The sequence below is a fragment of the Halichoerus grypus genome, chromosome 1 (genome assembly GCF_964656455.1).
Source record: "Halichoerus grypus chromosome 1, mHalGry1.hap1.1, whole genome shotgun sequence".
Lineage (NCBI taxonomy): Eukaryota > Metazoa > Chordata > Mammalia > Carnivora > Phocidae > Halichoerus > Halichoerus grypus.
In genome coordinates, this window is record NC_135712.1 from 79,246,228 (window position 1) to 79,266,577 (window position 20,350).

Consider the following 20,350-nt stretch of genomic DNA (forward strand, 5'->3'; position numbering starts at 1 on the left):
CGTGATGAGAAGCTTTGGCTACGTAGTCACTTGTCAGATGCTCCATCTCTATCAGGACCACTAGCATGCCAAGAGTTATGTTTCAAATGGTATATAGCTCTCCTCTGCAGATGGAATGGCCTTGCTCCAGGACCCTAGGGGTCTACATTGTGATTCTCCTATTGGGGCATGCCATAAGCTCCACATGGTGTTTCTGCCCACCACGGACAACTCTGATATCAATAGGGTATTGTTGTTCGGTCTAAGCTCATTGTGCGGTCTAAGCAATATCAGTTCTCTTTTGCACTCCATCCTGGACTTCTGTGACTCAAAGCTAACAGCTTGTGTGTTACCTGGTAAATGCACCAGAGCAATATCACTAAGCAGCTTTCAGATCCCAAAGAGGCCTACCAGGCATGGGGCTCCTTTCTTAGGGGTGAGAGGTGGGAGATACAATAATTTGTCCTTTATTTCCAAGAGACAGACCCCCTTGCACCAAACCATTGGATCCCTGAAGAGTTCACTGACTGGACAGTGATGTTATGTTCTCTTGGGCATGATACCAGGCACTACATGATATCGGTGTGTTTTGTTTCTGGTGATGTTAACTTCAACCATTTGGTTAAGGTGTCTGTGAGGTTTCTTCTCTGTAGAGTTTGATTCCCCCGTACCCCCTAGTAATTAGTAAGTATCTGATGAGGAGATACTTTGATACTATGCAAATATTCTGTTTATCATCATACTTTCACCACTGATTTTAGCATCCATTGATGATTCTTGCCTGCAACGGTTATTACTGTGGTATTTGCCAAATGGTGATTTTCTATTTCCATCTTCCCTTTTATACAAGTATTAATTGGAAATCTTCTATAAGGAAAAGCTGTCCCTTCTCCCCCATTTCTTTATTTAATCAGTTATTTTATTTATATCACCACGAACCGATAGATACTAACTTTTTCTGCAGGTTAAATCCATTACTATCATTATTTATTTCATTGCTCAAATTATCCTAGATTTGGCCATTGGGACTTCTTTCAGGTTAAACACTTCCTCAAAACAAACATTTTTTTATTGCAATTGGTTAAGTCCATTATCTCTTTCTGCTGCAATTTCTTCTCCCTCATACTCCCCCTTATCCCAGGTAATGTTGTGACCATGGGCATTTTGGGTACATGGGCAAGGGGAAGCTGAGTTGGGGACATATTCAATTTATTAAATTATATATATATATATATATATAGTGTTGTTTGAAATCACTATCACTTCCATGTATAGTTAGTTGAGATATTGTTGGGTATCTGGTGTCGGAATGGCTTCCAAGAATATTTCTACTGTCCAAAATGTATAGGACCAGAGGTCTCATTTTAGTACGAATGTGGCCTACAGTACCCCGCTTTGGAATTGTGTAGATAATGGTTGGTCTGCTATTATAAATCTGTTTGACCTTGCAACATTGATACAATAACCTTGAAAAGAGACTCTAAAAATTATTTTCGAAGACTCAAAAGAGAAACTTGAATACAGTAAGAAGCAAGGTGTTTACTTAAAAGTTCCTAAGGCTTAATATGCCATTTTAATTCAATTTGGAAAGACATTTTTGGGACATTTCACTAAAAGAAATAAGGCAGTATATGATGTAGGAAAGATGTTAGGGTTCAAGCCAATGGCCAAGAAAGAATTCTTGAGACATCTTTGGTCAACAAGGTGGTTTTAATAAAGCATAAGGACAGGACCCATGGGCAGAGAAAGCTGCACCGGGGAGGAGGAATGGCCAATTATATATACTTTCAAGTTGGGAGGGGGTTAGGGATAGCCTCAGTCTCTAAGGAATTTGGAAGCAAGGTTTCCAGGACCTTGAGGGGGCTAGCTATTGTTGGGAAAGGTCATTTATTACTGTCTAATAAAACCAGAGTCATGAGACACTTCAGATGTATATCGGTGGGTCATATGCTTGGGGGATGATTGCCAATGTGTACCTTGGTGGGTAGAGAGAAAGGGAGTTTCCAAAGGAATGTTTATATGTTCAAGTAAACTTACAGGATCCTGGGGGGTTGGGGCTAAGATTGCCTTTTGCCCCTAGCAAGTATTAACATTGAGGCAGCTGAGTTCCTAGAGGAAGGTCACTCTGCCTGTTTCGAGGACTTGTCAGTGGGTTGTAGGTAGTAAGGAAATGTAATCATTTTTCTTCTTCGTTTCCCACACCAGTGTAGTTTCCCAATTTGGGCACATGGGAAAAGTATATTCTTTTGTCATTCTTAAATACATTTATTTAAGAACAGAGAAATTTCAGGAAAAAAGTTAATAGAAGAAGAAAAGCAATGAAATAAATAGAAATTCTGATTCAAGGATAGAACTATAATTAATCATATCAAAAGCAATAATTCAGTAGGAGACATAACTTTCAAAAGAATAATAATGAATAGACTCTTGTATTGTTTAATAATCCAGTTAATGATGAGGAGTGAATCATATGAATACATTGAGGAAAGATTTACATTTCTTGTTGATAAACTGACACCCATGAGGATAGCACACAACTCATGCTACCCTTCTCCAATGAGGACATGGATGACTAATAAATAAATCAATGAGTGATTTTCAATTTAAAGAGTTTTTAAATGGAATCATTTCTCTAATTTCTCTTTCTACAGTTGCATTATTAGTGTATAAGAAAGCAACTGATTTGTGTGCATTGATTTTTTTTATCCTGCCACATTACTGAATTGCTGTCTGAGTTCTAGTAATTTGGGGGTGGAGTCTTTTGGGTTTTCCACATAAAGTACCATGTCATCTGCGAAAAGAGAGAGTTTGACTTCTTCTTTGCCAATTTGAATACACTTTATTTCTTTTTGTTGTCTGATTGCTGTTGCTAGGACTTCTAGTACTATGTTGAACAATAGTGGTGAGAGTGGGCATCCTTGACGTGTTCCTGATCTTAAGGGAAAGGCTCTCAGTGTGTTCCTGATCTTAAGGGAAAGGCTCTCAGCTTTTCCCCATTGAGGATGATATTCGCTGTGGGTTTTTTATAGATGGATTTTGTGAACTTGAGGAATGTTCCCTCTATCCCTATACTCTGAAGAGTTTTAATCAGGAAAGAATGTTGTATTTTGTCAAATGCTTTTTCTGCATCAATTGAGAGGACCATAAGGTTCTTCTCTCTCCTCTTATTAATGTGTTCTATCACATTGATTGATTTGTGAATGTTGAACCACCCTTGCATCCCAGGGATAAATCCCACTTGGTCATGGTAGATGATCCTTTTAATGTATTGTTGGGTCCTATTAGCCAGGATTTTGCTGAGGATTTTGGAATCCATATTCATCAGGGATATCAGTCTGAAATTCTTTTTGATGGGGTCTTTGCCCGGTTTGGGGATTAAGGTAATGCTGGCCTCATAAAATGAGTCTGGAAGCTTTCCTTCTATTTCTATTTTTTGAAACAACTTCAAGAGAATAGATATTATTTCTTCTTTGAATGTTTGGTAGAATTCCCCCAGGGAATCCATCAGGCCCTGGACTCTTGTTTTTTGGGAGGTTTTTGATCACTGCTTCAATCTCGTTCCTGGTTATTGGCCTATTCAGGTTGTCAATTTCTTCCTGTTTCAGTTTTGGGAGTTTACAGGTTTCCAGGAAGGCAACCATTTCATCCAGGTTGTTCAGCTTATTGGCATATAGCTGTTGATTATAATTTCTAATAATTGTTTCTATTTCTTTGGTGTTAGTTGTGATGTCTCCCCTTTCATTCATAATTTTATTAATTTGGTCCTTTCTTTTTTCTTTTGGATAAGTCTGGCCAGTGGTTTATTGATCTTAGTAATTCTTTCAAAGAACCAGCTTCTAGTTCCATTTACAATAGCACCAAAAACCGTAAGATAACTCAGAATAAACCTAATGAAAGACGTAAAGGATCTATACTCTAGGAACTACAAAACACTCATGAAAGAAATTGAAGAAGACGCAAAAAGATGGAAAAACGTTCCATGCTCATGGATTGGAAGAATAAACATTGTTAAAATGTCTATGCTGCCCAGAGCAAGCTATACCTTCAATGCCATCCCGATCAAAATTCCAATGACATTTTCAAAGTGCTGGAACAAACAATCCTAAAATTTGTATGGAATCAGAAAAGACCCCAAATCGCCAAGGAAATATTGAAAAAGAAAAACAAAGCTGGGGGCATCACATTGCCCGATTTCAAGCTATATTACAAAGCAGTGATCACCAAGACAGCATGGTACTGGCACAAAAACAGACATATAGACCAATGGAACAGAATAGAGAGCCCAGATATGGACCCTCAACTGTACCGTCAAATAATCTTCGACAAAGCAGGAAAAAATATGCAATGGAAAAAAGACTGTCTCTTCAATAAATGGTGCTGGGAAAATTGGACAGCTATATACAGAAGAATGAAACTTGACCATTCTCTAACACCATTCACAAAGATAAACTCAAAATGGATGAAAGGCCTCAATGTGAGACAGGAATCCATCAAAATCCTAGAGGAGAATATAGGCAGTAACCTCTTTGACATCGACCATAGCAACTTCTTTCAAGATACATCTCCAAAGACTAGTGAAACAAAAGCAAAAATTAACTTTGGGGACTTCATCAAGATAAAAAGCTTCCGCACAGCAAAGGAAACGTCAACAAAACAAAGAGGCAACACACAGAATGGGAGAAGATATTTGCAAATGACACTACAGATAAAGGGCTGGTATCCAAGATCTATAAAGAACTTCTCAAACTCAACACCCAAAACAACAAATAATCAAGTCAAAAAATGGGCAGAAAACATGAACAGACACTTCTCTGAAGAAGACATACAAATGGCTAACAGACACATGAAAAAATGTTCATCATCATTAGCCATCAGGGAAATTCAAATCAAAACCACATTGAGATACCACCTTACACCAGTTAAAATGGCAAAAATGGACAAGGCAAGAAACAACAAATCTTGGGGAGATGTTGTGGAGAAAGGGGAACGCTCTCACACTTTTGGTGGGAATGCAAGTTGATACAGCCATTTTGGAAAACAGTGTGGAAATTCCTCAAAAAATTAAAAACAGAGCTACCCTATGACCCAACAATTGCACTACTGGGTATTTATCCCAAAGACACTGATGTAGTGAAAAGAAGGGCCATATGCACCCCAATGTTCATAGCAGCAATGTCCGCAATAGCCAAACTGTGGAAAGAGCCGAGATGCCCTTCAACAGATGAATGGATAAAGAAGACGTGGTCCGTATATACAATGGAATATTACTCAGCCATCAGAAAGGATGACTACCCAACTTTTACATCAACATGGATGGGACTGGAGGAGATTATGCTAAGTGAAATAAGTCAGGCAGAGAAAGTCAATTATCACTTATTTATGGAACATAAGGAATAGCATGGAGGACATTAGGAGAAGGAAGGGAAAAATGAAGGGGAGAAAATCGGAAGGAGAGATGAACCATGAGAGACTATGGACTCTGAGAAACAAACTGAGGGTTTTAGAGGGGAGGGGGGTGGGGGCATGGGTTAACCCAGTGAAGGGTATTAAGGAGGGCACGTACTGCATGGAACACTGGGGGTTGTACGAAAACAATGAATCATGAATTACTGCATTGAAAACTGGTGATGTATTGTATGGTGACTGACATACATAATAAAATAAAAATTTTTTTAAAAGTAAAAATAAATAAATAAATAAATAAAGAGTTTTTAAGATTAGTCACTGCTAAGGAATACTTGTTATGCTCTGAAGTCATGCAATCATATAGGAAAGAAATTTTGTTGGACGTTTTCCCCAAATCGACAACAACCCTAAATGTTTACATGGCATTTCCAGTAATGAGTTGTGATGCTGAAAGATTCTTTTTGAAACAATCGGTAGTAAAAAATCTTGATCAAGCATGCTAGAGATAAGACTGACTTGTCTTCCTGTGGCAGAATTGTCATCAAATTCGAAGAAACAATTGAAAGAATATGTGGCCCCCAAAAAAGGTAGGAAAAAATATTTTAGTCATATGTCAGGCAATTAATAAAATCGTATATCATTTGTGTGGACTTTGTGATGTTTACGGTATTGGTCCGCATTTTTAAGATTTGAGATTGGTTGTGATTTCTTTTCTCATTTTACATAAATAGTGGTTTTCAAATCTCACGTATCATAATGTGGTATTCTTTTTCTTAAAGAAGGACCTCCAGTTGTATAAGCTTCAGGCCTCACAAAATCTGGATCTGCCCCTTCCCTGAGATCTGAGAAAGGGCAGGTTTCTTGGAGTGGACTTTTCCTGACCGACCTGGGGACCAGAGTCCCGACTTCAGCTTTGTTTCAGTGCTTACAGGCACCTCACGAGTGGGAGGTGGTGGGGAGGGCTGCATCTTGCCCATTGCTGCCAGGCTCCCGGGAGAGGGAATCCAAGGGAAAGCAGCACTCCAATCTCCTGCCGTGCCCGGCATACACCTTCAACCCCCGTTCATTAGGTGTGAAATGGTTGCCCGTGAGTGTTTATGTGTGTTTATCTGACAGGTCTGCAGGAAGTGTGAAGCTCTGTTTGCTGAGAGTTTTATTCTTCAAGTAGAAAGTGGTGGTGGGGGGTGATGACAGGAAATTGTACCAGGTGGAAGGGTTTATTAATATCAATATTTCTCACCATGATAAATGAGTGTCCTGGGGGCTCTGAGGATCTGACAGCTTTCCTTTTCTGCTAATGAAAGCCTCCTAGGACCTCAGCCTTTACAGCCTGGGGTAGATTTGCTGCCATCACAAATGAACGGCAGCCTCAAGACCATGGGTCCTTCTAAAAATCACATGGTGGGCATAGGCTTAGACAAAAATACCCTCGTCCATTTCTGTCTTTCTGTGACTTTGAACATTAACGTTTCTAGTGTGTATAGCAGATGCTGAATAAATGATTTTTGTTTCTATAGAAGCTTTCAAGTCAGCTCAGAGGTGAGCTAGACCCAGCAGGAAAGGCAGTACTGAGTTGTGATTGGGAGAACACCCCCTGAAAGCAGGCTCTGCCCCTTACTAGCTGGGGGGCCTCTGGCACGTTGTAACCACCACAGTTTCCCCATCTGTGGAAAGGAGCAATAGTGATGAGTTGTTGTGAGGTTTAAACAGCTTAACACACACAAAACACATAGGACAAACCTGGCGCACCCTAAGTGCGATGTTAGTGTTAGTTATTATTATTAGTGTTACTGCTCTTATCATATTACCTAGTGGTTCAGGACTGGTGTTCCTCATTTCCCGAGGCCTCTCAGTATCCAGTCCCTCTTGGGTTGGTGCACGAAAGACTGTGGCCTAATTACAGACTATGTCTCTTTTCCTGGGCCCCTCCTCTTTATTCCCGTAGCCAGTGGAGGAGGACATGGGGGCAGGCATCGTCGCTGACTTCAGGTGTCTGAAGGGCGGTCACAGGGAAGAGGAGAGGATGCACCTTGGCTTCACAGGGTGTGCTTTGATGGGGATGGAAGTTCTAGGGAAGCCAAAACCAGCTCAGTGAGGGCAGCACCTCATAACAGAGTGGTCAAGCCGTTCCCTGGGCTGCGCTGGAGGAAGCAAGTTCTGTCGTTGGGCGTGTTGGCGCCGAGCCTGGATTGCCTTTTGTCACAGTTGCTATGGGAAAGATGAAGAGCCCTCTATTGGTTATCTATTGTGATGGAACAAAATACCACACAACTTGGTGACTCAAACACCAGATTTCTACCATCTTGCCATGTTGGTAGGTTAAGAATTCAGAGGCAGTTGAGCTAGGCTGCTCTGGCTCAGGGTCTGGCTGCCGTGTAGATGGTCGCGGGGGCTGTGGCCATGTTGCCTTGCCTGAGACTGGAGGATCTGCTTCCCAGATGGCATGCTCACACAGCTGTGGGGAACAGGCCTCGGTTCCTCGCTATGTGGGCTTCTCCACAGGGTTGCTCGGTTGTCTCATGATATGGCAGCTGGCTTCCTACAGAGCACATGATGCAAAGGAGGGAGCAAAACAGAAGTGTCATAATGTCTTTTATGACCTACCCTTGGATGTCATATTCTGACATTTCTGCTACATCCTATTGATTAAAAGTGTATAAGCCACACTCAAAAGAGGAATTAGGCTGCTTTGAAGGGAGGAGATTCAAAGAACTTGTGGACTTATTTTAAAACCACAGGCCCCTTACGTGCTGAGTCACTGTGATTGCTTTATGCATTATGAGGGCAAAGGTTTTTAATTAGCACTGATGCTAAGTTCCTTTGCTGTAGTTACTCAGAAACACAGGAGGAGCATCCCCAGTGGGTAGCTCCAGCAGCTCTTTCCAGGCCTGGACAATACAGCCTCACCAGTCAGTATCTCTACAGCCAGGCAGTCCCAGGCCAAACTACTTCCTATCTTCACCCTCTCTCATCACCGCAGAAGGGCCCCCTCTCTCCTGGAGGCCAAGGCTGTGGCCAGCTGGGTGACAGCAGAAGGAGGGGAATGGAAGCCTGCCCGGTGCGGCAGAGGCCCTGGCCCCCGGCACCCTCTTGCCTTACAAATTTCCCGAAGGAAGGAAGAGAGCAGACAGAGGGTGTGGGAAGAGTGCTGAAGCTTAAGAAATGACCTACCTACGGGCGCCTGGGTGGCTCAGTCGGTTAAGCGGCTGCCTTCGGCTCAGGTCATGATCCCAGGGTCCTGGGATCGAGCCCTGCATCGGGCTCCCTGTTCGGCAGAGAGCCTGCTTCTCCCTCTCCCTCTGTCTGCCGCTCTGCCTACTTGTGCTCTCTCTCTATCTCTGTTAAATAAATAAATAAAAATCTTTAAAAAAAGAAATGACCTACCTAATGAGAAAGTACACTGTGGAGGGCTTGCGATCTTGAGCACATGGACTCTAGGTGACTGTTACCCACATCAGAAACATAGACATTTGTAATGTGCTGCTCCTTTATGGTAGCATCACAAGCCTTGAAAACACTGGGTGATTTCACGATTGGTAAGGTGGGTGGCTGAGTTGTCATAAGGTGGAAATCCTGGGTTATAAGGTTTCTAGGTATGTTTAAAGGTTGATTTGTTGAATAGTCGAATTCTTGTGGCCCGTGGCTCCGAACGGTCCCAGGGAGGACATGTGTGTGCAATGCAGTGGTACCTGTTTACCTTACAGTCTTCAATCACTATTTGGGGAAAGGGCATATTGCTGTTATCCTCAGTAGGGGTCAGGAGCTAAAGGAGAGAGAAGTAGTAACAGAAGGGGTTTCCTTACATGACATTAGTGGAGTGTGTGTATGCGTGTGTGTTGTGTGTATGTTGTGTGTGTGTGTGTGTTTGTGGGCGGGGAGTTGGTTAATGCATTCCCTAGCAAAAGTGCCAGGGTTTCCCATACAGTATCTTTACAATGAACGCTCAAAACAACTGTATGAATTGGGTATTATTGTTTCCGATTTACAACAATCCAACTCTGGGGATCAGCTTAAAAGAAGCAAACCATATTGCAGGTAATTATTAAGTCAATAAAGCAGAAGCAGCTCCCTGTTTACAAGCATCTAACTTACACTCCCCCCATCCGGACAGCAAATTCCCCATTCTTACTGCTGTGAGGGTTGTAAGGTTATGAAAACTTGGGAGCTTTCAAAGGATGGTAAGGTGGCAGCACAAGGCAGGCCCAAAGCAGGTGCTGACCTCGATTTCCCTCCTCTACTAGGCGCACTAACAGTGTGACCTAAACCATGCTGATGTCCTTCTCTGGGTCATTGGTTCCTCACCTATAAAAGGAGGGTGTGTGTAAAGGAGAAGAGGGTGTTGGCTGAGTACCGGAGTCTCCTGGGGAGCTTATGAACACACAAAGTGCGCACCCATCTGGGTCTGCCCTTTCGAATCAGAATCCCCAGGGGGGAGTGCTCTGGTAAACCAGCTCTCCAGTGATCCCAGTCACACAGCCCTTGGCACAAGCCAGTGTTTGAGAACCACAGAACTTTTGGTCTCTAAAGTCCCTCCAAGTTCCAGCATTTAATTCCATTTTAGGACAGAGAAGAAGGAAGAAGGCATGAGAAGCTGGAACAGTTTGGGGAGCGCTGATCCAGTAAAGGATATTCTGCTCACCATCACGCTGTGGCACACTGCCTAAACTTTTCACTTCATTTGCTCTTAACAACTTTTGTGTACTATTTCGGGACATATTTGAATGGAAAATCCACCTCTTTTAAAAATCAAATAATCTTGATAAGGAAAATCTATGTCCTAAGATGGCTGACCGAGCCAGCGAGAGTCCCAGTCCTTGCCCCGGGGCTCTTCTGGGTTCCTCTCCCTGCCCCGCTTCGCGCACGCACCAAAAGTGCCAAGTATGCGGAAGCAGATGTGTATAAATTGCCCCCTTTGCTTGTGCTTGGGGTTCAGACCTTTGGAGACCACTGTCCTCTGAGCCCGCCGGCGTTAAATAAACCTCCAATCCTCCAAGATCTCTGGGTGCCGCTTGGTTCTTCCATCGGGCGATCCAGTCCAGGTTCCGTAACATTTGGTTCCCTGACCGGGAAACCCAACCGCGCTGGCCCATTGTTGCCACCAGTTTGGGGGCAAGGGCAGGGCGGTGACAGAACGAGGGATCGTAACGGAAAAGGCACACCCTGCCTAATTTTCGGCAGTCTCCTGCCCCGGTCGCCTCGGGCCGGCCCCTCTCTGCTGTTCCCTCTGGACTCGAGGAGACTTGGCAGGTGAGGACCTGGTCCCGACGTTGGATTCCAGTAGGGCTTGGGGCCCCAGGACCTAGACAGGCCCACCCCCATTGGGGTGGAAGGGGAGCCTGATTACCTCCCAGAGACCTCTTAGAGGTCACACAGGTAGGGATTCCCAGGGAGAGAATGTAATAACTTCTGGAGTGTGAATGTGTGAGTGACTGTGCAGTCTGACTTGTCTTGCTCAAGCAGACTGATTCTGTGACTCCGCGGGTGGGCACCCTTAAGGTCCCCAGAAGCCTACGGAGTCTGAGCGGGCCCATCTATGATTCTGTGGTGAACAGCACACAGTCTATGGTGGCATCAGAATAGTTTCCGATCGTAAGTCACAACGCTGAGACTGCTACGGCTAAGCTCCTTTGGGACATGGCCAGACGGGCATCTGATTGGTCTCTTCATCTCAGGAGGCACCCCCCTCTGTCTGTCTCTGTGCCTCCGCACATGGGGACATCACCATGGGGTCAGGGCAGAGTAAACCTACGGCTCTAGAGACCATGATCAAAAACTTCAAGAAGGTGTTTTCGGGAGACTATGGAGTCAGGATGAACCCCGGCAAGTTGAGAACCCTATGTGAATTGGAATGGCCCACCTTTGATGTCGGGTGGCCTTCAGAAGGGACATTGGATGTCCCAGTGATTCGTCGAGTATGGCGAGTCATAACAGGAGAAACAGGACACCCCGACCAGTTTCCATACATTGACTCCTGGCTAGGAATTGCTTAGATCCTTTCCCCCTGGGTGCAATTTGCTTGCAATAGGCAGAGCCAGTCCAGAGTCTTAATTGCCTCGTCCAAGTGACCTAAAGAAAATCAGCAAAAGCCCCAGTCTCCACAAATCCTAGTTGGAGATCTGGAGGACGAACTGACCCTGCCCCCACCATACGCACCCCCAAGACCACCTACACCTGGCCCTTCAGCTCCAGACACTCCGCCGGCGTCAGTTTCACCGGCACCCCCAGGCCCAGAGGATCTACCGGTGCCCCCATGCCCAAAAGATCCACTTTCTCCAGGACCAGCAGCCAGGCTGCACCCCAGGCCGGGTCCAAGCGCCCTCCAAATGCCAGTACGAGAGACGTGAGAACCCGAGAGGCACGATGAAGATGGGACGGTCCAACCTGGCCATTCCATGATGAATTATCAGCCCTTCTCCACCACCGGCCTCCTCAACTGGAAACAGAGCACCCCATCCTACTCTGAGAAACCTGATAGACCTCATAGAATCCCTCTTCCAGATTCATCGGCCAACCTGGGAAGACTGCCAACAGTTACTCCACACCCTACTTAACACAGAGGAAAAGAGGAGAGTAATGAAAGGTGCACAGCAGTACCTGGAAGAGCATGCACCAGTGGGAGTCATCAACCCTGCTGCCTGGGCTAATACGGCCGCACCCGAAGAGCGCCCAGCAAGGGGCTTCACCACAACTGAGGGACAAGCCCACATCCACTGGTACCAGGAGGCCCTCCTCCGGGGAATCTGGGCAGGAGCTAAGAAACCCATGAACATGACTAAGGTATCCTCGGTCACTCAACAACCAGGGGAATCCCCCCGGGACTACTACGAAAGAGTATGTGAAGCCTACAGGATATACACTCCATTTGACCCCAAGGCTCAGGAAAGCCAACAGATGGTAAATACCTCCTTCATGGCTCAGGCCGCCCCAGACATCAGAAAAAAACTTCAGAAACTAGAGGGTTTTGCCGGGATGAACATCACCCAACTAATAGAGATTGCCAATAAGGTCTATGTGAACAGGGAGGTCTCAGACGAAAGGGAAGCCAACAAAAAGATGAAAAAGAAAGCCTCCTCGCCGCTGCCCTGAAAGAAAAGGACAACACAAAGACAGGGAGACCCCAACTACCGAAAGGGGGGAAACCCAGAACCCCGTTGGCAAGGGATCAATGTGCCTACTGTAAAGAGAAAGGGCATTGGAAAAACGAATGTCCCAACCGGGGAAAGGCTCAAAAGCCCAGCCACTACAAGGAAGAACCCTGAGAGGAGGACCTCATAGGCCTTGCGGGAATGGACTCAGACTGAGGGGGACCGAGCTCTTTTTTCCTCAGTCCCCATGAGCCCACGGTCAGAATGAAGGTGGGGGGCCAACCAGTGACTTTTATGGTTGATACTGGGGCTGAGCACTCTGTTGTCACCTCCCCAGTGACCCCTTTCAGCAAAAGGACTGCGACCATCCTTGGGGCCACCGGGACGTGGGTGATACAACAGCCCTTTTGCCAGGCTCGCCAGTGCAAACTCGGGGGCCACAAGGTGCGACATGAATTCCCTTATCTGCCCATCCCTCTCCTGGGCCGAGACATACTCTCCAAGCTTAGGGCTCAGATAACCTTTGAGCCCATTAGACACACTAGCTTCCGATTGAACCCAAGGCAAGAGGAGACGGGGACTCTAATACTAGCAATTACCACGCCAAGGGAAGAAGAATGGAGGCTATTCTGTGCCTAGGCCCAACGAGCAGCCCACCAGAGTTCAGACTCGCCTTCTCTTCAGTATGGGCTGAAAACAACCCACCTGGACTAGCCCGGAATCGGGCGCCTATCATTGTTGAACTGATCCCAGGAGCCCAACCTCAGAGGCAAAGGCAATACCCCCTTCCACGAGAAGCTAAGATCGGCATCCAAGAACATCTGACCAAACTCAAAGAAACAGGTATCCTAGTCGAGTGCCAGTCGGCCTGGAATACCCTACTCCTGCCAGTCAAGAAGCCAGGAGGGGGATACCAACCAGTTCAAGACCTTTGGGCCATCAACAAGGTGACCATCTCTCTGCACCCAGTGGTCCCGAATCCATACACCCTCCTCCGCCAAATCCCAGGGTTGGCCAGATGGTTCACTTGCCTGGATTTGAAGAATGCCTTCTCCTGCCTCTGCTTAGCTCCCCAGAGCCAGCCACTGTTTGCCTTTAAATGGTCTGAACCTGATACAGGGTGCCAGATGCAAATGACTTGGACGCGCCTCCCCCAGGGGTTTAAACACTCACCAACCCTCTTTGGGGTTGCACTGGCCATGGACCTCGCCAGCTTCCCAAGAGAGGCCACACGGTGCACCCTCCTCCAGTATGTGGATGACCTCCTCCTTGCAGTGACACACAAGAAGACTGCACAAAATTCACAAAGGCCCTCCTACAGCTCCTGTCAGACTCGGGATACCGAGCCTCATGGAAGAAGGCACAAATCTGCCAACAACAGGTCAGATACCTTGGTTTCCTCCTCACCCAAGGGAAGAGAGAATTAGGGCCAGAGAGGAAAAGGGTCATCATCTCCCTGCCACAGCCCCAGACAAAAAGGGGCCTACGAGAATTCCTGGGGGCTGCAGGATTCTGCCGCATCTGGATCCCTGGGTTCTCAGCAATAGCAAGACCACTTTATGATCTCTTAGGGGGACCAGATCGAGAACCCCCTGCCTGGACTGAGGAAGCAGAAGCCACTTTCACAAAGATAAAGACCACCCTGGGGCAGGCTCCAGCCCTGGGCCTACCAGATGTAAAGAAACCCTTCAATCTCTTTGTGCATGAAAAGGAAAAAATAGCGCTCGGGGTACTCAGCCAGACTGTTGGACCCTGGCAACGGCCAGTTGCTTACCTGTCAAAGAAGCTGGACGCCATGGCAGCGGATGGCCACCATGTCTCAGGGCACTGGCAGCCACAGTCCTACTCATCAAGGAGGCAGACAAATTTAACATCAAGGTCCCTCATGCAGTTGTGTCCCTCATGAATGCACGGGGACACCGCTTCCTTTCCAGCTCTCGGCTAGCACAATACCAAGGGCTCCTCTGTGAAAACCCATGGGTCACCCTCAAAACAGTTAGGACATTAAATCCATTAACCTTTCTCCCATGGAAGAGGGGGAACCAGACCATGACTGCTCCAAGGTGACTGATGAAGTCTACGCAAGCTGTCCAGATCTGCGGGATCAAGCCATAAAGAATCCAGAGCTCACACTGTTCAGCGAAGGCAGCAGTTACCTACAAGAGGGTGCCCGAAAAGCAGGTTATGCAGTAACCACAACCACTGAAGTCCTAGAAGCTAAGGCATTACCAGCTGGATGGTCAGCACAACGGGCTGAGTTATATGCCTTAGTCCGAGCCCTCACCTTCGGTGAAGGCAAACGAGTCAACGTCTATACTGACTCTGGGTATGCCTTTGCTACTGTACATATACATGGAGCCATCTGCAAGGAAAGGGGCCTCCTAACCGCAGCAGGAAAAACTATCAAGAACAAGGAGATACTGAGACTCCTCGAAGCCATCTGCCTTCCAAAGGAAGTAGCAATCCTGCACTGTAAGGGACACCAGAAAGGAGATGACCCCATAGCGCAGGGAAATCGTCTGGCAGATGAGGCAGCCAAGACCGAAGCCAGTGAGCACATGGACAGAGCCCCTTCCCTCACCATGGCCCTGACACCCCCAGAAGAAGTCCCTCTGCCCAGTTACACTAAAAAGGAAAAGGAATGGGCCATGGCTGAGGGAGCCACCCTGACTGAAAAGGGATAGTGGATGATGCCAGATGGGCGCATCTTTGTTCCAACAACAACTGGAGGGCATCTAGTCAAGGAATACCACGGACTCACTCATCTGGGCAAAACTGCATTAGAGGCCCTTCTCAAGAAGCACTACTACATCAGTCAGCTGCCAGCACTGTGCCGAGCAACGAGTGAATGACGCATAACATGTGCTAAAAATAATGCTCGCTCTGCACCACAACCCCCGCCAGGTGTCCAGAGGATGGGAGCAACCCCCTTCGAAGATCTAGAGGTAGACTTCACAGATGTGCAGCCGAGCAGGAGATTCAGATATCTCCTAGTAATAGTATGCACTTATTCTGGGTGGGTCGAAGCCTTCCCACCTAGGACAGAGCAAAGCCGGAAAGTAGCTAAAGTCCTCTTGTGGGAGATCATGCCCTGGTTCGGCCTCCCATTAACAATCCATAGTGACAATGGACCCGCATTTGTGGCAGACATTGTACAGGTCTTGACCAAATCTCTCAACATCACCTGGAGACTCCACACCGCTTACCGGCCCCAAAGTTCAGGGAAAGTAGAACAAATGAATCGCACCCTCAAGGGAACCTTAGCAAAGTTTTGTCAGGAGACTAACCTCCCATGGCCAGATCTGCTACCCCTAGCTCTCCTCATGCTCGCTGCATGCCCGGGACATCAGGTTTCTTCCCATTCGAATTAATATATGGACGGCCTCCCCCGTGCTTGGGAAGCCTTCCAGGAAACTTGCATCAGGTTGGAGATAAAGGGATAAAGGAGTAGCTTCAGGCCCTGGGGGCCACCCTAAATAAATTACAAAAGTGTACCATCGAGAGGCCCCCAATTTCCTTAGGGTCTCAGGAACATTCCTTCCAGACAGGGGACTCAGTTTGGGTCAAAGATTGGAAGAAAGACCCCCTCAAACCACAGTGGACAGGGCCCCACACTGTTGTTCTAACCACCCCTTCTGCCCTCAAGGTCTCAAGTGTCACCCCTTGGGTCCACCACTCCAGAGTGAAGAAAGCTCATCATTCGGACCAGGAGTCGCGCCAGTGGAGAGTCCAGCCTCATGAACCCACTCCAGCTTCACCTTCGACTGATGGACACCTGCTCACCGTGGTCCCTGGCTCTCATCAGCGTGATTTCCCTCATCTTGGGAGTCGGACTCTACACTGCTGCCCCTCCTGACTGGACTTTCCCTCAGAGACTTACTATTGTCATTGCTTACTGGGTGTCCCTAGGGTGTATTACTGCACTCACTTGTCCACGGGTTTCATCTGCTGACGGGTTAGCCACAATGGTTCCCTCTACCTAAGGTCATAGATCCCACTTTTACTGGCCCTCTGCTGTCTACTCCTGAGAGCATTTCAGCATGGTTTTCCTGGCCGCAGATCAGGCCCCAGTCAGCCTGGTGTGCTGTTCCTCCTCACTGCCTCTAGCTTGCCCGGCCTGGCAAGGGGGGCAAACTCTCGTATCACCATTACTGGCAAATGGACTTTGCAGCTTACCCCCTCAATCCCACACCAGCACCCCCACCGACTTCTTCCAACTGAGATGGGCACACACCGAAGGTTAACCTCCATTTTGAGGGATGCCAGCTTCTTGGTGCCTCCATGGCCCTCACTCAGGTTACCGGCTGGTAGGTATCCACATCTGTGGGGGCCTACGCCTCAACAGCCAAACACCTGCCCTCAGCTCTGCTCGCAAGCCTGGGGATGTGAGTCATGGGTGGCGACTTGGCCAGGAATGGAATGATGGTCCACCAGGTGGCACCTCAAACAGCGCAGTGACGTCTGGATTTCCTTGTCACACAAGACTGCCCCATCCTCTTGTCCTAACGATCACTGTATACCGCTCACCCTCTCAGTCTTAGAACCCAATGCCACCTCATGGGCTACAGGAATCATTCTCCTGTTGGGCCAATATCACCCTATGGGGACCGACCCCATGGCCAAATTTATGATTAAGTCCATGTTCACTCCAAGCCTTACAGTCAACCCCCAGAGTCAGACAGAAAATAACTTGCCCTGGCGCATCGCCAGGTTCCCCATCCCCACGCAGCAAGCATCTATAGCGCAACTGTTAGGTATGATTAACACCTCCCACAAAGCGCTCGAATCCACCCCTTGCATCTGACTGCTGGATGTGTATGAAGCCCGGTCCCGTCCAATACCTAGGTCTCATCCTCAACCTATCTACCGTGTCACCTCCCACCTCGGCACCGGGGACCTCAGATTATCCCTTTCTGGCTCTGGTACCACTGTATGGCAACTCTTCTTCTCCCATCACGGGCCACAGTCGGGTCTGTGTGCCTAACAACACTTTTCTGGCTTGTGATCAAGGTGTACACATCGGCATCACCCCGCACAATCAGTCATGCACGCTTGTCAGTCTCTTACCCGATCTTTCAGTCCTCCCCGGGAGCGATGCCCCACTCATATGGAGACCTCCTAGCAGCCCTCGACGCTCCCCTGCGGCCATCCCTTTTATTGTGAGCCTGCTGGCAGCATCAGGTGTTGCCCTCGGCGCCACTGGCGTCGGGATGTCTCAGGTTCAGTACCAGGGGTTAACTCAACAACTCATGGCGCATTTTTCCGCCCTCATTCAGTTGGCCCTGGCCCGGCAGTGCCAACTCGATTCACTGGCCTCAGTGGTCCTCCAAAACAGGCATGGGCTCGACTTGCTTACAGCCGCGCAAGGGGGCTCTGCCTCTTCTTACAGGAGGAATGTTGTTTCTATGTGCTAATGAGTCGGGGGTGGTCCAAGAAACTCTGACCCAATTACAGGATGAGTATATTGCTGGTGGGAAACACTCCAGCAGACAACTTGGTGGGATACCCTCTCACAATGGTTCCCTTGGTTCACCCCCCCCCCCTTCGGCCCCCTCCTATTGCTTCTCCTCATAGTAGCATTTGGTCTTTGTATTCTTAATGCCCTTACTAGGTTTATCACTACTCAAATTGCTAAAATCAGACTCCAATTATTCATTACTCACTATCGCCCCGTAGAAGATGAAAATGATACCCTCTAAACTAGATGTTTAAAGGGGCATCAAAGGGGGGAATGATAAAGAAAATCTGTGTCCTAAGATGGCCGACTGAGCCAGTGAGAGAGTCCCAGTTCTTGCCCCAGGGCTCTTCTGGGTTCTTCTCCCTGCTCTGCTTCCCGCACACACCAGTGCAGGTCCTTCTCCCTGCCCCACTCTGCACACGCGCCAAAAGTGCCAAGTATGCAGAAGTAGAAGTGTATAAATTGCCCCCTTTGCTTGTGCTCGGGGCTCAGACCTTTGGAGACCACTCTCCTCTGAGCCCACCGGTGTTAAACAAACCTCCTATCCTCCAAGATCTCCAGGTGCCGCTTGGTTCTTCCATCGGGTGATCCAGTCCAGGTTCCGTAACAATCTAACCAGCTTGACAGGGTTCTCATTGGTCAAATCTGAGCCAATTTGGGCATCAAAATAAATAATGATATCAATTTTTTTTGAAGATTTTATTTATTTGACAGAGAAAGACACAGCAAGAGAGGGAACACAAGCAGGGGAAGTGGGAGAGGGAGAAGCAGGCTTCTTGCTGAGCAGGGAGGCTGATGCGGGGCTCGATCCCAGGACCCTGGGATCATGACCTGAGCTGAAGGCAGATACTTAACGACTGAGCCACCCAGACACCCCAATAGTGATATCAATTTATTACAACCTATTGCATATAATAGGAATTTATGAGTCCATGTTTATAGAAATAAACAGATAAAGAAGGGAGAAAGAAGAGCTGTCCTTTGTAGTAGAAGGCCAACTCATTGGTATAAAGAAATGATAAAATTAGAATGTCTTCACTTGGCAACCATCATAGTAATCATAGATTCAGGCAAGGGTCATCCATGGACTCTAAAAGAAATAGAAGCAAGTTTATTGAGAGACAGGATATTTATATGTCCTCATAGTATCTTCCCACAAAATGTTTATTGGTTTCTAACAAAATACTTTTCACTTTACAGAGAAACCATCTTAGCCAGTGGTAGACGTTAATGGCACCATCAGTAGGACAAATGGACACAGCACAGCACCTGATGGGATGTCCTGAGGACACAGTGTCACCTCAGTGGTGTTCCTGCCAGACATGTGTAACCTGAACCTAATTGTGAGAAAGCATCAGACAAAAAAAAAAAAAAGAGAGAGAGAGAGAAAGCATCAGACAAGCCCAAATGGAGGCACTTTCTGCAAAACAATGGCCTGTGCTCTTCAAAAACATCAAGATGGTGCAGTGCAAGTGAAGATGAGGGAGATGCTCCAGGTTGATGGAGCTTAAGGAGGCATAACAGTTCAATGCAATGTGGAATCAAGTGTCATATCTGGACCAGGAAGGAAAGGCCAAAAAGAAAGATGCTGTTGTTGTTGATGTTATCTTTCTATACAAGTGATTATTGGGATAATTGGCAAAAGTTGAGTCTGTAGGTTAGAGGGTCGGTTGTATTGATGTCAATGTGTTAACTTTGGTGTGTGTGTTGTGGCTGTAGGTGAATGTCCTTGTTCTTAGGAGGTGTCCACTGAAGATTTGGGGATAAGCTTACAACTTACTCCTGAGTGCGTGTTTGTGTGTGTGTGTGTGTGTGTGTAGAGAGAGAGAGAGAGAATAAAACAAATGTATTTCAAAAAAGAGTATATAGGAATCTTTTATTTTTTTCTCATAACTTTTCTGTAAGTATAAAATTATTTTTTTAAAAAAGATTAGAAAAACATTTAGGGGCACCTGGGTGGTGGCTCAGTTGGTTAAGGCTCTGACTCTAGGTTTCAGCTCAGGTTGTGATCTCGGGGTCCTGGGATAGAGCCCTGTGTCGGGATCCCTGCTCAGCGGGGAGCCTGCTTCTCCCTCTCCCTCTGCCACTCCCCCCTGCTCGTGCTGTCTCTCTCTCTCTCAAATAAATAAACTTCTAAAAGATAAAAAAATATTAAAAATAGATTAGAAAAAGATTAGAAAAACATTTAAAAATCAAATACCCTTAGGTGGGTTATGGGGTCATCAATCATTCGCATCTTGGTGTGAGTTCATCCAATAGTATTGCTTTCCTCCTAATGTCTACTTAGAGTAACTGCTCTGAAGAAATGGAAGTTTGCAGGGTCGTGGGAAAAGATAGGCTGTTTGAGAACTTGAGACCCTGGGGAATAGAATAGTCAGGCAAAATAGAGGTACTTCCAGGGGGAATTAAAAATAATAAAAAC